This window comes from Triticum dicoccoides, chromosome 5B (genome assembly GCF_002162155.2).
Source record: "Triticum dicoccoides isolate Atlit2015 ecotype Zavitan chromosome 5B, WEW_v2.0, whole genome shotgun sequence".
NCBI classification, from domain to species: domain Eukaryota; kingdom Viridiplantae; phylum Streptophyta; class Magnoliopsida; order Poales; family Poaceae; genus Triticum; species Triticum dicoccoides.
The window spans coordinates 667,608,897-667,621,271 of record NC_041389.1 but is presented as its reverse complement, the minus strand read 5'-3'; the positions used below and the strand labels follow the sequence as shown (position 1 = coordinate 667,621,271).

Below are 12,375 nucleotides of genomic sequence, written 5' to 3'. Positions count from 1 at the left end.
ACATAGTTCCGTTCCGCAGCGGCTATCATGCTTTGCTCGGACGAACCGCGTTTGCAAAGTTCAACGCGGTGCCGCACTACGCATACCTCAAGCTCAAGATGCCAGGCCCTCGAGGAGTCATCACGGTCAACAGAAACACCGAGCGCTCCCTCCGAACGGAGGAACATACAGCGGCTCTCGCGGCAGAAGTACAATACAGCCTTTTAAGGCAATTCTCGAGTCCGGCCGTTAAGCGACCGGACACGGCCAAACGTGCCCGAAGTAACCTACAACAAGACCACCTGGCGCGTTCCGAGCACGCGTAGCAATGCGGCCCCAACCCCAGCCCTTGCAAGATTGCACGACTGGTCCTTCGCGTACATCATTACGCTCTGGAGATACCATGGGCATAGGGGAAGGGGCACGACCACGATAGGCCCAGAATGCGGCTCAACCACATCAGGGGCTCCCAAGTGTGTCATTTCTTTTTTTTCTTTTTCCTTTTTTACTTACCCATAGGACTCCGTTCACTAGAGGCCTTGTCCGGCAGTAGACCGGCCGAACTCATGATGCAACAGCCAGGGAAGGAAAAAGGCCGCGACGAACATCCAGGTGGTCTCCCTTACGAACATTAAATCTGTCTTATAGACCACTCCGCAGCCTACCCCTAGAGGGGGACATGTTTAATAGTCCCGTCCCTTGCTTATCGCACTATTTGTATCGTTCTGCATTCATAGCAGTACCTTTTGAATAAAACAATGCAGCACCTTTTTGCTTATAATTGCATTTCCTTTTTATACATATGTTCATTCACGACATGTTGCATCCGTACATGTTGGTACGGCTAAAAACACCATGGGCTTATGTTCCCCACATCATGGTGTGATAAGTCCGAACACTTTCACAAGTGCGGCACCCCGAACTTATAGCATTATATGCATCAGCTCCGAATCATGTCTTGGGTGAATAGTTGGGTTTGCCCGGCTTCCATGTTTTGGTACCTTATGTTCCATTATATCGGCTAAGGTAGCACTGGGAGAACCACTGCGATTGTGCCCTAGTTGAGCTGGGTTAACGCCTAAGTGGAGAAAGCTAAAACTGACCGTCATGATGAGGCGAGAGCCAGTCGCTGTTCGAGAGGTTTTTTCGAGTCCCTAAAGACTTATGCCGCTTAGAGCGATGAGCCGACTTTGTCCGGCCCAGGCGTGGATAGCGCCCCGAATTCGGCCTTCCGAACACTAGGGGCTTCGCCGAAATTTAAAATTATAGAATTCTATGGCTAAGTGAGAGTGTTCAAGCATTATAAGTCCGGTTTCCTAGTTCATCGTGTTGAGCGCCTCCCTAGATGGACCCAAATATGGGAACAAGAGTGCTCAAATTTATCCCTAACACCCCAGCACTCGTGGCATGGGGGCTGAAGCCGACGACTTGCCATCTCGCAGATTTGATAAACAGCCGAACAGAAGGTAATATTTTAAATAAAGAAGAGTTGCTTAGCGCATATGAACAAAGTTTTCTGCGCACAGGATAACAAAATGCGAGTCTACTCAAATATTACATTGTTGGAGCACTCACCCGCAATAGTGCGGGCACCCTTCAGGACACTCTTGTAATACATCTTAGGCGTGCGATACTCCTAGCCCGGTGGTGGCGCATCCATCACAAGCTTCTCAGCATCCATCTTGCCCCAGTGCACCTTAGCACGGGCAAGGGCCCGACGGGCACCTTGATCTATTGGAATATAGCGAGGTTTTTACGCCCCAATCTGCGAGTGTCGTGTTCTCCACAGGGACTAGGTGACGGCAACTACGTTCGACTAAAGCTATGTAACAGAATACAGATGATGATTGTAAGGAAATATAAACCTAAACTAACCAAAGTTGACGACAAAGAAAATAAAAATAAGCAAGGGGAGGTTCAGATTATCTTCAGTGTCTTTTTGGTATTTTTGTGTTTTAATAAGGCACACAACCAATCAGCAGGACAAAGGGGAACTTACTATAGATGATTGAGCTCTACTAAAGGGACTACTAATAGGGAATAAAAGTCAGGATAACAATACTAGGACTAGAAATTAACTAGTACAGGGACAAACACACATGCATGAATACACATATAGGATGGCAGAATACTAATTCACAGAGCAAAATCACACTGACATAACATTCTCTGATCAACTGGACATTAACTAGTAAGAACACATAAAAAGATGCACTGTATTTAAAAGTACGAAACTAAACACATAGAAATTTGAGCACTAGTCATGTAAACAATACACGCCATACACATCTCAATTCTGAATTTTACAAAGTCCGAACCTTACAAGGTCTCAAACATCTCAATTGCACAGATATTTCAGTGAGAGAGGGAGAGAGAGAAAGAGAGAGACATCAGGAGCTTGGAGAGAAGATTAGGAGCAGTAGCAATAGGGGTTCAGAGGAGAAGCAACAACAACGGAGGTAAGGAAGCAGAGCAGCAGCGAGGTAGGGGAAGTAGCAGCAAGCGAGGTTCAGAGAAGAAATAGAGCAGCAGGGTGAGAGGAGGAGCAAGGCACGCAGGGGATCTGGAGAGAGGGGGCAGCAGCAATTTTGGGGATAGAAGAAGAGAAGCAGTAGGAGAGTGAGGGAAAAGAGTAGCAGCAGAAAGGATCAGAGAGGAGGCGAGGGACAGCAAGGTAGGCGTCCTGGAGCTAGCAAGGAGCAGTAGTTCAGTAACAAAGAAGAGGTGCAGCAGCATGGGTTGAGAGAGAAGGAGAACAACAGCAGCAAGAAGAGGAGGAGGAGCAGCAAGATAGAGAGGCGAGGAGAAGCAGCAGGAGGAGCGTGGGAGGAGGAGTGGAGCTATGGCGCTGGTTGTGGTGGTGTGTGGCGCTGATGGAGACGGGGCAGCGCTGGTGGCAGCGTTGATGGATGGTGCGTGGAGGTGCTAGGCGGCGCGGCGACGCGAGGTGGTGAGCGGTGCTGGTTGAGATAGTCGTGGCTTGCGGCGCTGATGGATGGGAGGCGCACCACCACGCCGGCCTGGTCGTGGCGGTGGCCGGAGGTGGAGAAGGAGGTTGGGGGAAAGAGAGACGTGTGTAGCCAGGCCCGATGGGGATCGGCTGCCGCTAGGGATTTTGACCCCTCCTCTGATCTGCCACTTTGGAATTTTAGCCCTTCTCCTTTTCCTCTTTCTTCACAAGAAGATCCTCTCACTTCTTTAGCAAGCCCCCTGGTTACTTCTTTTCATCTCACTCAAGTATCTCCTTCCTTCTCTTCTTTTCTTCACTCTTCTCGATAACCACCTAGACAGAATCTTGACGATTATTGGTGCCTTTGTGCACATTTCTGCAAGATAGACCAAAGACTAGTAAATGATCTTTTTTTTATGATTATCAAGCAATATTCAATCAATCATGGCAAGAATGGACGGATATATCACGATAGATGCTACATTTGAGTACCAAAATCATATATGTGAAATATACTTATCAAGTTCCCCCACACTTAAATCTTTGCTTGTCCTCAAGCAAAGGCATATGACAAGAGTAAGAACATGAACAGTGAACTGACTAGAGAATGTCAAGTGAAGTAGATCTCTAAACAGTGCATGCTTTGGACTTGACTAGTGAAAATTAATGGTTAAGAGTGCTACAAAGCAATAGTATACTAGTAGACTCAATCATTTTAAACTTTTACAATGATAAAAGTGGATCAACAAGTTCAAATGATGATTGTGCCATATGTTCCTAAAGAGAGCATGATCCCGAGAACAAAAAGAACTGGAATTAAAACTCTTATTTGCAGAAATAATATAACATTGTGGTTGAACCACTAATTAAATTTGAAGGTAGTAATGATAATATTTTATCAATCTCACCAAAGGAACATACCACCGACCCCGAGAACATGGTATACACCTGGCTCGACCAATTATTAGTTTTTTTAGTTTGTCTCCTCAAAGGAACATACCACCGATCCCGAGAACATGGTATACACCTGGTTCGACAATTACATTTTATTATTATTAATTATTGCCCAAGCTCACCCGATTTCACATGCCACCGATCCCGGGAACATGACATGCTACTGTAGGTAGTCAAACTTATTTATTCATTATTACTTATCTTAAATCAACAACGCATAAGCACAAAAATAGGAATCATCACTTCTCCATGTCCGGTTCACATGCTACCGATCCAAGGAACATAGCATGCTAATCCATAGTGGTTAGGTGATTGCTCTCAATGCGAACACATTTGGCATAAACTCAGCATCTGACACTTAATGATCTAGGTGTATCGAGGTAAAAGTAGAAAATGATTAAGTTTTCTAGTGTACTAGAGATTTGAGCACTCAAAACTAATAACTTTCACTAATTTCAGCAAAGCAAGCAGTATGTAGATCACTAGTTTACAAGGCATTCACGATTCAGTTCACATATTCACATCAAGCATCATATGTCAAAGGTAAAATTCAGTGGGACGACATTTAAGAAATGGCTCAAGCAACCCAAATATCAAATGATTTCAGCATGTATCAATGGATGATATATTAAGATTCGGGTCATGAAATAGCTCACCGGGTTTATATAGGAAGTAGCACTCGCTCAACGCTCTCTAAACTGCTGCTCTTCTCCTTTCCTTCCTCATGAATGCTCCAGCTTCACTCTTCTTCGTGTGTGCCCCCTTGCTTCTCCTCTTCACCATGCCGTGAATCCACCAGGATCCCATGGGATGTCATCTCGAACTTGGTCAGCCCGCAATGAATGCTGCACAAGCATAAACCTGAAAGCACACTCAACAACCAAGCCAATACAAATGATAGGGACAATGCCCTCTAAGTCATCAATAGAGTATCCTATCACATAAGCATATCTATTGAGCATATGATAAATAGATATCATCAATAAATCGTATGGTGCATAGGTTGTATCCATGATATGGCATATCTTGTCGAGAAAGCTGATATCATACCTGAGATACTTGGGAAGAAGCTTCAGGACTACCTCAATTGAAGATACCAAGTGAGGTGTGGTAGTAGAAATTTCCACCGGACTCATGTCAACAAGTGAAATAGTAGAGCTTGGCTCCTTGACATCTGAATCCACCTCATCATAATCAACCATGAAGCTTGAGGAATCAATGCAGCTGACAAAATCAAAGGAGAACTTCTCCATATCTGGCTTTACTAGCACGTGATCAATATGAACTAAAGGTGACTCCTCAATATCGAAAGTAACTAACTGCAGCTCCGGCTCGTCCATAGAAGAATCATCACAATGCAAAATGGAATCTCCAACACTAGTATCCATATGATCTGTAGCGTGTGTGTCAACTAGGATGGTGTCATCATCATCAAATATAATCCATGAAAGCTCAATCTTGTTACACCGAGAAACTGGTTCCGACTTTTGTGTAAGAGATTCTTGCTGAGATGAAGTGATTTGTTGCAAACAAGCAACTGAATCAGAGATGGGCTTCTCATTGTACCACTGAAGTTGGTGGAAGGCTATACTCTCAATCAGCAGAAAAGCATCATCAAGTGTCTTGTTTGTAATAGCTCCACCCGCTGCCGTATCGACGTAAGCTTGAGTGTCCGAAGTCAATCCTCTATAGAATATCTGCAACTCTAACCATCTCTCCAACCCGTGGTTAGGACATCTCCTGAATAAAGCCTTGTATCTCTCCCAAGCATCATACAAGCTCTCATATTCACGCTGAACAAAATTGAAGATCTCATCTCGAATCGCAGACTGCTTGTGTAGTGGGAAATATCTATCCAAGAAAGCTCGTGATATCTCGTTCCAACTGTATGACCTTGATGGCAAGGATCGATACCAAGCACGAGCATCATCACGGAGAGAGAATGTGAACAACCTGCACATGATTGCATCTTGAGGAACTCCATGGTACTTGACTGTATCTGAATACTCCATGACTCGGTGTAAGTGCTCATAGGGATCCTCAGTAGGCAGTCCTCCAAACTGTTGTTGTTGAACCAAAGCAATAAGACTAGGTTTCAGCTCGAAGTTCTCGGCCTCAATAGTTGGCCAAATCGGTCCTGTAATATAGCACTGACTTTTGGGCATCCAAAGATCACGAAGCAATGCCATCTTAACCGAGTGTAACTATAGAACAACCAGCAAAGATTTATGATTCCCTACACACACTCATAAACAGTAAACACTAGTCAGAAGGTTAGTATCCTAATAAGCCGAAGCAACAATGGGGGAAAATAGAAGAAAACACTGAAAATGAAATACACGACGAATTGAACAAGGAACTAAAGTAAACCTAGTCTATAGCCTAACACAATCGCACGACGCTAGTCCCCGGCAACGGCGCCAAAATGATCTATTGGAATATAGCGGGGTTTTTACGCCCCAATCTGCGAGTGTCGTGTTCTCCACAGGGACTAGGCGACGGCAACTACGTTCGACTAAAGCTAGGTAACAGAATACAGATGATGATTGTAAGGAAATATAAACCTAAACTAACCAAAGTTGACGACAAAGAAAATAAAAATAAGCAAGGGGAGGTTCAGATTATCTTCACTGTCTTTTTGGTATTTTTGTGTTTTAATAAGGCACACAACCAATCAGCAGGACAAAGGGGAACTTACTATAGATGATTGAGCTCTACTAAAGGGACTACTAACAGGGAATAAAAAGTCAGGATAACAATACTAGGACTAGAAATTAACTAGTACAGGGACAAACACACATGCATGAATACACATATAGGATGGCAGAATACTAATTCACAGAGCAAAATCACACTGACATAACATTCTCTGATCAACTGGACATTAACTAGTAAGAACACATAAAAAGATGCACTATATTTAAAAGTACGAAACTAAACACATAGCAATTTGAGCACTAGTCATGTAAACAATACACGCCATACACATCTCAATTCTGAATTTTACAAAGTCTGAACCTTACAAGGTCTCAAACATCTCAATTGCACAGATATTTCAGAGAGAGAGGGAGAGAGAGAAAGAGAGAGACAGCAGGAGGTTGGAGAGAAGATTAGGAGCAATAGCAGTAGGGGTTTACAGGAGAAGCAACAACAACGGAGGTAAGGAAGCAGAGCAGCAGCGAGGTAGGGGAAGTAGCAGCAAGCGAGGTTCAGAGAAGAAATAGAGCAGCAGGGTGAGAGGAGGAGCAAGGCACGCAGGGGATCTGGAGAGAGGGGGCAGCAGCAATTTTGGGGATAGAAGAAGAGAAGTAGCAGGAGAGTGAGGGAAAAGAGCAGCAGCAGAAAGGTTCAGAGAGGAGGCGAGGGACAGCAAGGTAGGCTTCCTAGAGCTAGCAAGGAGCAGCAGTTCAGTAACAAAGAAGAGGTGCAGCAGCATGGGTTGAGAGAGAAGGAGAACAACGGTAGCAAGAAGAGGAGGAGGAGCAGCAAGATAGAGAGGCGAGGAGAAGCAGTAGGAGGAGCGTGGGAGGAGGAGTGGAGCTATGACGCTGGTTGTGGTGGTGTGTGGCACTGATGGAGACGGGGCAGCGCTGGTGGCGGCGTTGATGGATGGTGCGTGGAGGTGCTGGGCAGCGCGGCGACGCGAGGTGGTGAGTGGTGCTGGTGGAGATAGTGGTGGCTTGCGGCGCTAATGGATGGGAGGCGCACCACTACGCCGGCCTGGTCGTGGCGGTGGCCGGAGGTGGAGAAGGAGGTTGGGGGAAAGAGAGACATGTGTAGCCAGGCCCGATAAGGATCGGCTGCCGCTAGGGATTTTGACCCCTCCTCTGATCTGCCACTTTGCAATTTTAGCCCTTCTCCTTTTATTCTTTCTTCACAAGAAGATCCTCTCACTTCTTTAGCAAGCCCCCTGGTTACTTATTTTCATCTCACTCAAGTATCTCCTTCCTTCTCTTCTTTTCTTCACTCTTCTCGATAACCACCTAGACAGAATCTTGACGATTATTGGTGCCTTTGCACACATTTCTGCAAGATAGACCAAAGACTAGTAAATGATCTTTTTTATGATTATCAAGCAATATTCAATCAATCATGGCAAGAATGGACGGATATATCACGATAGATGCTACATTTGAGTACCAAAATCATATATGTGAAATATACTTATCACACCATCAATACAGGCGGATCGCTTGATGACCTCGACCCATGGACACACATCCACCAACCGCCGCACCAAGCCGAAATAGCTCCCAGGCAAGGCCTCATTGGGCCACAGCCGAACTATGAGGCCCTTCATGGCCTGTTTGGCCACCTTGTGGAGCTCGACCAGCTGCTTCAGCTGGTCGCTTAGGGGTACCGGATGTCCGGCCTCAGCATACTGAGACCAGAAGACCTTCTCCGTCGAGCTCCCCTCCTCGGCCCTGTAGAAAGCGGCAGCGTCGGACACGCTGCGGGGCAGATCTGTGAATGCTCCTGGAGAGCTCCGAATTCGGGTAAGTAACAGGTAATTTACATTCACATGCTTGCTTTGCATGAAAAATGCCTTACCCGCCGCTATTTTCTTCAACGCCCCAATCTCCTGAAGGGCCTTGTGGGCTTCGGCCTTAGCGGCTTTGGCACTCTCAAGAGCCGATGCAAGCTCGGACTCTCGAGTCTTCGAGTCACGCTCCAAACTCTCATGTTTTTCCATGAGAGCCTGGAGCTCTTGCTGCACCTCCGCCACCTGCACCTCATGCTTTTCTCACTCGGTGCGCTCCGCGGCCGCATTACGTTCGGCCATGGACACTGCCTCCTTCAGGGTCACCACCTTGTTTGTGGCCCCTGTAATACCCACGTTATTCTTGTCATTTTTCTTGCAACCAAATCCTTTTCTGTAAGGTACATTTTTAATAAGGTGCTACTCACCTTCTTTGTCCTCGAGCTGCTTCTTGGCACGGCCGAGCTCGTTCTCGGACCGCTCGAGGTTTTGCTTTAAAGCATTGACCTCCGCAGTCAGTGCGGCGGAGGTCAGCAGCGTAGCCTGCAATCCCATATTGACATATTTTTTATGACTCCTGCGTATATATTTTTAGATCCTCAGTCCGGCTTTTCTTTTCGAATACCAAACCGAGCATCACGAGCTACTGTCTATGCGGTACTATTTTACATATATTAACATTCTTACCTCGAAGCCTGATAGAAGGCTGCTGCAGGCTTCGGTCAGCCCGCTTTTGGCGAGCTGGACCTTCTGAATCACCGCACTCATGACAGTGCGGTGTTCTTCCTCGATAGAAGCGTCGTCGAGCGCCTCCAACAAGTTATCCGGCGCCTCCGGTTGGACGGAGGCTGCCAGTGCCACGGTCTTTCCCTTTTACGAAGGGGCCGCCCGCCGGACTCCGGAACCACTACGGGTTCCGGTGTGGAGTCCGGCACAAAGTCCGGGAGGTCGCCCTGTGCCACCTCCGAGTCCTCCTCCTCCGGATGGGTCCCTCTCTGGGATCCCATCTCGACGTCATCACCGTCGCGGGGAGAGGAGGCGGTTGGAAGTGAAGTGTTGTTCACATCCGATGAGTCCAAGGACCCGATCGACGAAGCGGGAACATCGTCCTTGGGTGGACTACAGGGTTGTATGCGGCGTTAGAAAGACACCAAGTGGCAAAAAGGAAAATCATGAAGTCATTCGGGAGTCCAGATACTTACGATTTCGCCAGGGGCTTGGTCCTTGGAGGCCAATCCTTGTCGTCGTCACCGGCGTTGGCAGAACAGTCCGGGGGAAGAGTCCTTCCCTTCTTGGACCCTTCGGCCTCCCCAGCTGGGGAGGCCTTCCTTTTCTTCCCTCCCCCCACTGGGGGAGGGGCCTTTTTCTTCTCCTCCTCGTCCTCGGGGAAGGAGTCCGCCCGGGAGTCATCGGACACCTGAAAACAGGAACTCTTTCGAGTACCCGTGGCCTCCTTCTTGGCCTTCTTCTCCGGCACCACATGGGGTGCCGGAACCAGTAGCCCCGCTAGACGGGCATCCACTGGGTCTTCTGGCAAGGGGGCCGGACAGATAGTCTACTCGGCCTTCTTCAGCCAGTCCTGTCAAAGGATAGGGAGTTTAGATCCAGCACAGAATTAAACTATGGAAAACAAGTGCCCCGTAAAGGGTAAAATTATTTACCTTGTCAGCCTGGCGCTGCGAACAGAATCCGCGATCTTCGGTAGCGGATGTGGGAGCCTCGGCGCCCTTAAAAAGCACCTTCCAGGCATCTTCGTACCTAGTGTCGAAGAGCCCGCTCAGGGTTCGGTGCTGAGCCGGATTGAATTCCCACAATTTAAAGGCCCGTTGTTGGCACGGGAGGATCCGGCGGATGAGCATGACCTGGACTACGTTGACAAGCTTGAGCTTATTGTCCACCAGCTTCTGGATGCAGGCTTGGAGTCCGGTCAGCTCCTCCGAATCGCCCCAAGTCAGGCCACTCTCCTTCCAAGAGGTGAGCCGTGTGGGGATGCCAGATCTGAATTCGGGGGCCGCTGCCCATTTAGGGTCACGCGGCTCGGTGATGTAGAACCACCCTGATTGCCACCCCTTGATGGTTTCCACGAAGGCGCCCTCGAGCCAAGTAACGTTGGGTATCTTGCCCACCATGGCGCCTCCGCATTCCGCTTGATTCCCCTTCACGACCTTTGGCTTGACATTGAAGATCTTGAGCCACAAGCCAAACTGGGGCTGGATGTAGAGGAAAGCCTCGCACACGACGATAAACGCCGAGATGTTGAGGATGAAATTCGGGGCCAGATCATGGAAATCCAGGCCGTAGTAGAACATGAGCCCCCGGACAAAGGGGTGAAGTGGAAAGCCCAGTCCATGGAGGAAATGGGGAAGGAAAACCACCCTCTCATGGGGCCTAGGGGTGGGGATGAGCTTCCCCTTGTCGGGGAGCCGGTGCGCGATGTCGCTGGACAGGTATCCGGCGCCGCGCAACCTCTCGATGTGCCCCTCCGTAACGGAGGAGGCCATCCACTTGCCTCCCGCTCCGGACATGGCTGGAGAAGGTCGAGGTGAGATGTGCGGGCTTGGGAGCTGGAGCTCAAGTGCGCAGGGATGGATAAGCAAAGGAGGAAGAAGGCATAGGTAAAAAGGTGGATCCTTATCCCCTATATATGGGCGGACGAAACTATGCGTCCCCACCGGCCTGGTAAAAATCGCTTTTCTCCCATGCGCCGCAATGGATGGCGCGGTTGGGTTACCCACGTCCGCATTAATGAGAATCCCGGAATAAGGGGGACACGATCTCTGCTTCGACAAGACGTGCCAAGGAAACCGCTTCGCTAAACGCGCTGAGGTGGTATAATAAAAACGATTCAGGTAAAAGCTTGGTAGTGGTGTGACATCACGCCACCAAATACGTCAGCAGATTGAACTTGTGTAAATATTATTCTCTCTACGGTGGTATGTGGAATTTATTTTACAGAGCCGGACACTATCCTGGTGTTCACAATCTTCTACAAACTATTCGGAGAAGGAACCCGCCTTGCAATGCCGAAGACAATATGCGCGCCGGACTCGTCGTCATTGAAGCCTGGTTCATGGGCTACTGAGGGAGTCCTGGACTAGGGGGTGTCCGGATAGCCGAACTATCATCATCGGTCAGACTCCAAGACTATGAAGATATGAGATTGAACACTCCGTCCCGTGTCCGGATGGGACTTTCCTTGGCATGGAAGGCAAGCTTGGCGATACGGATATGTAGATCTCCTACCATTGTAACCGACTCTATGTAACCCTAGCCCTCTCCGGTGTCTATATAAACCAGATGGCTTTAGTCCGTAGGACACAACAACAATTACAACAATCATACCATAGGCTAGCTTCTAGGGTTTAGCCTCCTTGATCTCGTGGTAGATCTACTCTTGTAATACCCACATCATCAATATCAATCAAGCAGGACGTAGGGTTTTACCTCCATCAAGAGGGCCCGAACCTGGGTAAAACATCGTGTCCCTTGTCTCCTGTTACCATCCGCCTAGACGCACAGTTCGGGACCCCCTACCCGAGATCCGCCGGTTTTGACACCGACAGACACCATCTACTGTTTCATGTGCTACTCCTGCGCTCCATTCGGCGGCCGCAACGTCCCCTATAGCCACTCCCTCCTGCGCTCCATTCGGCGGGCGCTGTTGAAATTTGGGGAGCGCACTCTCGCGACTGCTGGCAGCCACAACTTCACCGATGACGACTTCTTCCCCGACCTCGGCAACCTCTTCCTCAACGACATGGGCGACAACCTCAACGCCAATGGTGCTGCTCCCGTTGCATCGTATGTGTTTTTGTCCTTCCTGTTCGAAATCGTGGTAGAATTCATGTTTCTACTCTGTATCCTACTACTATGCTAGTCCACATGATTAGGCTCATCTCTGTTATAGCCATCATGATTTATTTTGTGCTTTTTTGGATTAAATCTCATAGTAACTTCCTCATATATTCAACTGGCGCAATGTCCCCTACAGCCACTCCCGTTTCATGGACAC

General features: G+C 48.2%; 1 non-coding gene across 1 annotated transcript; it reads left to right on the top strand.

Moving 5' to 3' along the window:
* The first annotated feature begins 5,602 nt into the window (after positions 1–5,602).
* LOC119313244 lies at positions 5,603–5,706 on the top strand. Its single transcript, XR_005151615.1, has one exon. It is a non-coding gene; the product is annotated as a small nucleolar RNA R71 (small nucleolar RNA).
* Positions 5,707–12,375: the final 6,669 nt, after the last annotated feature.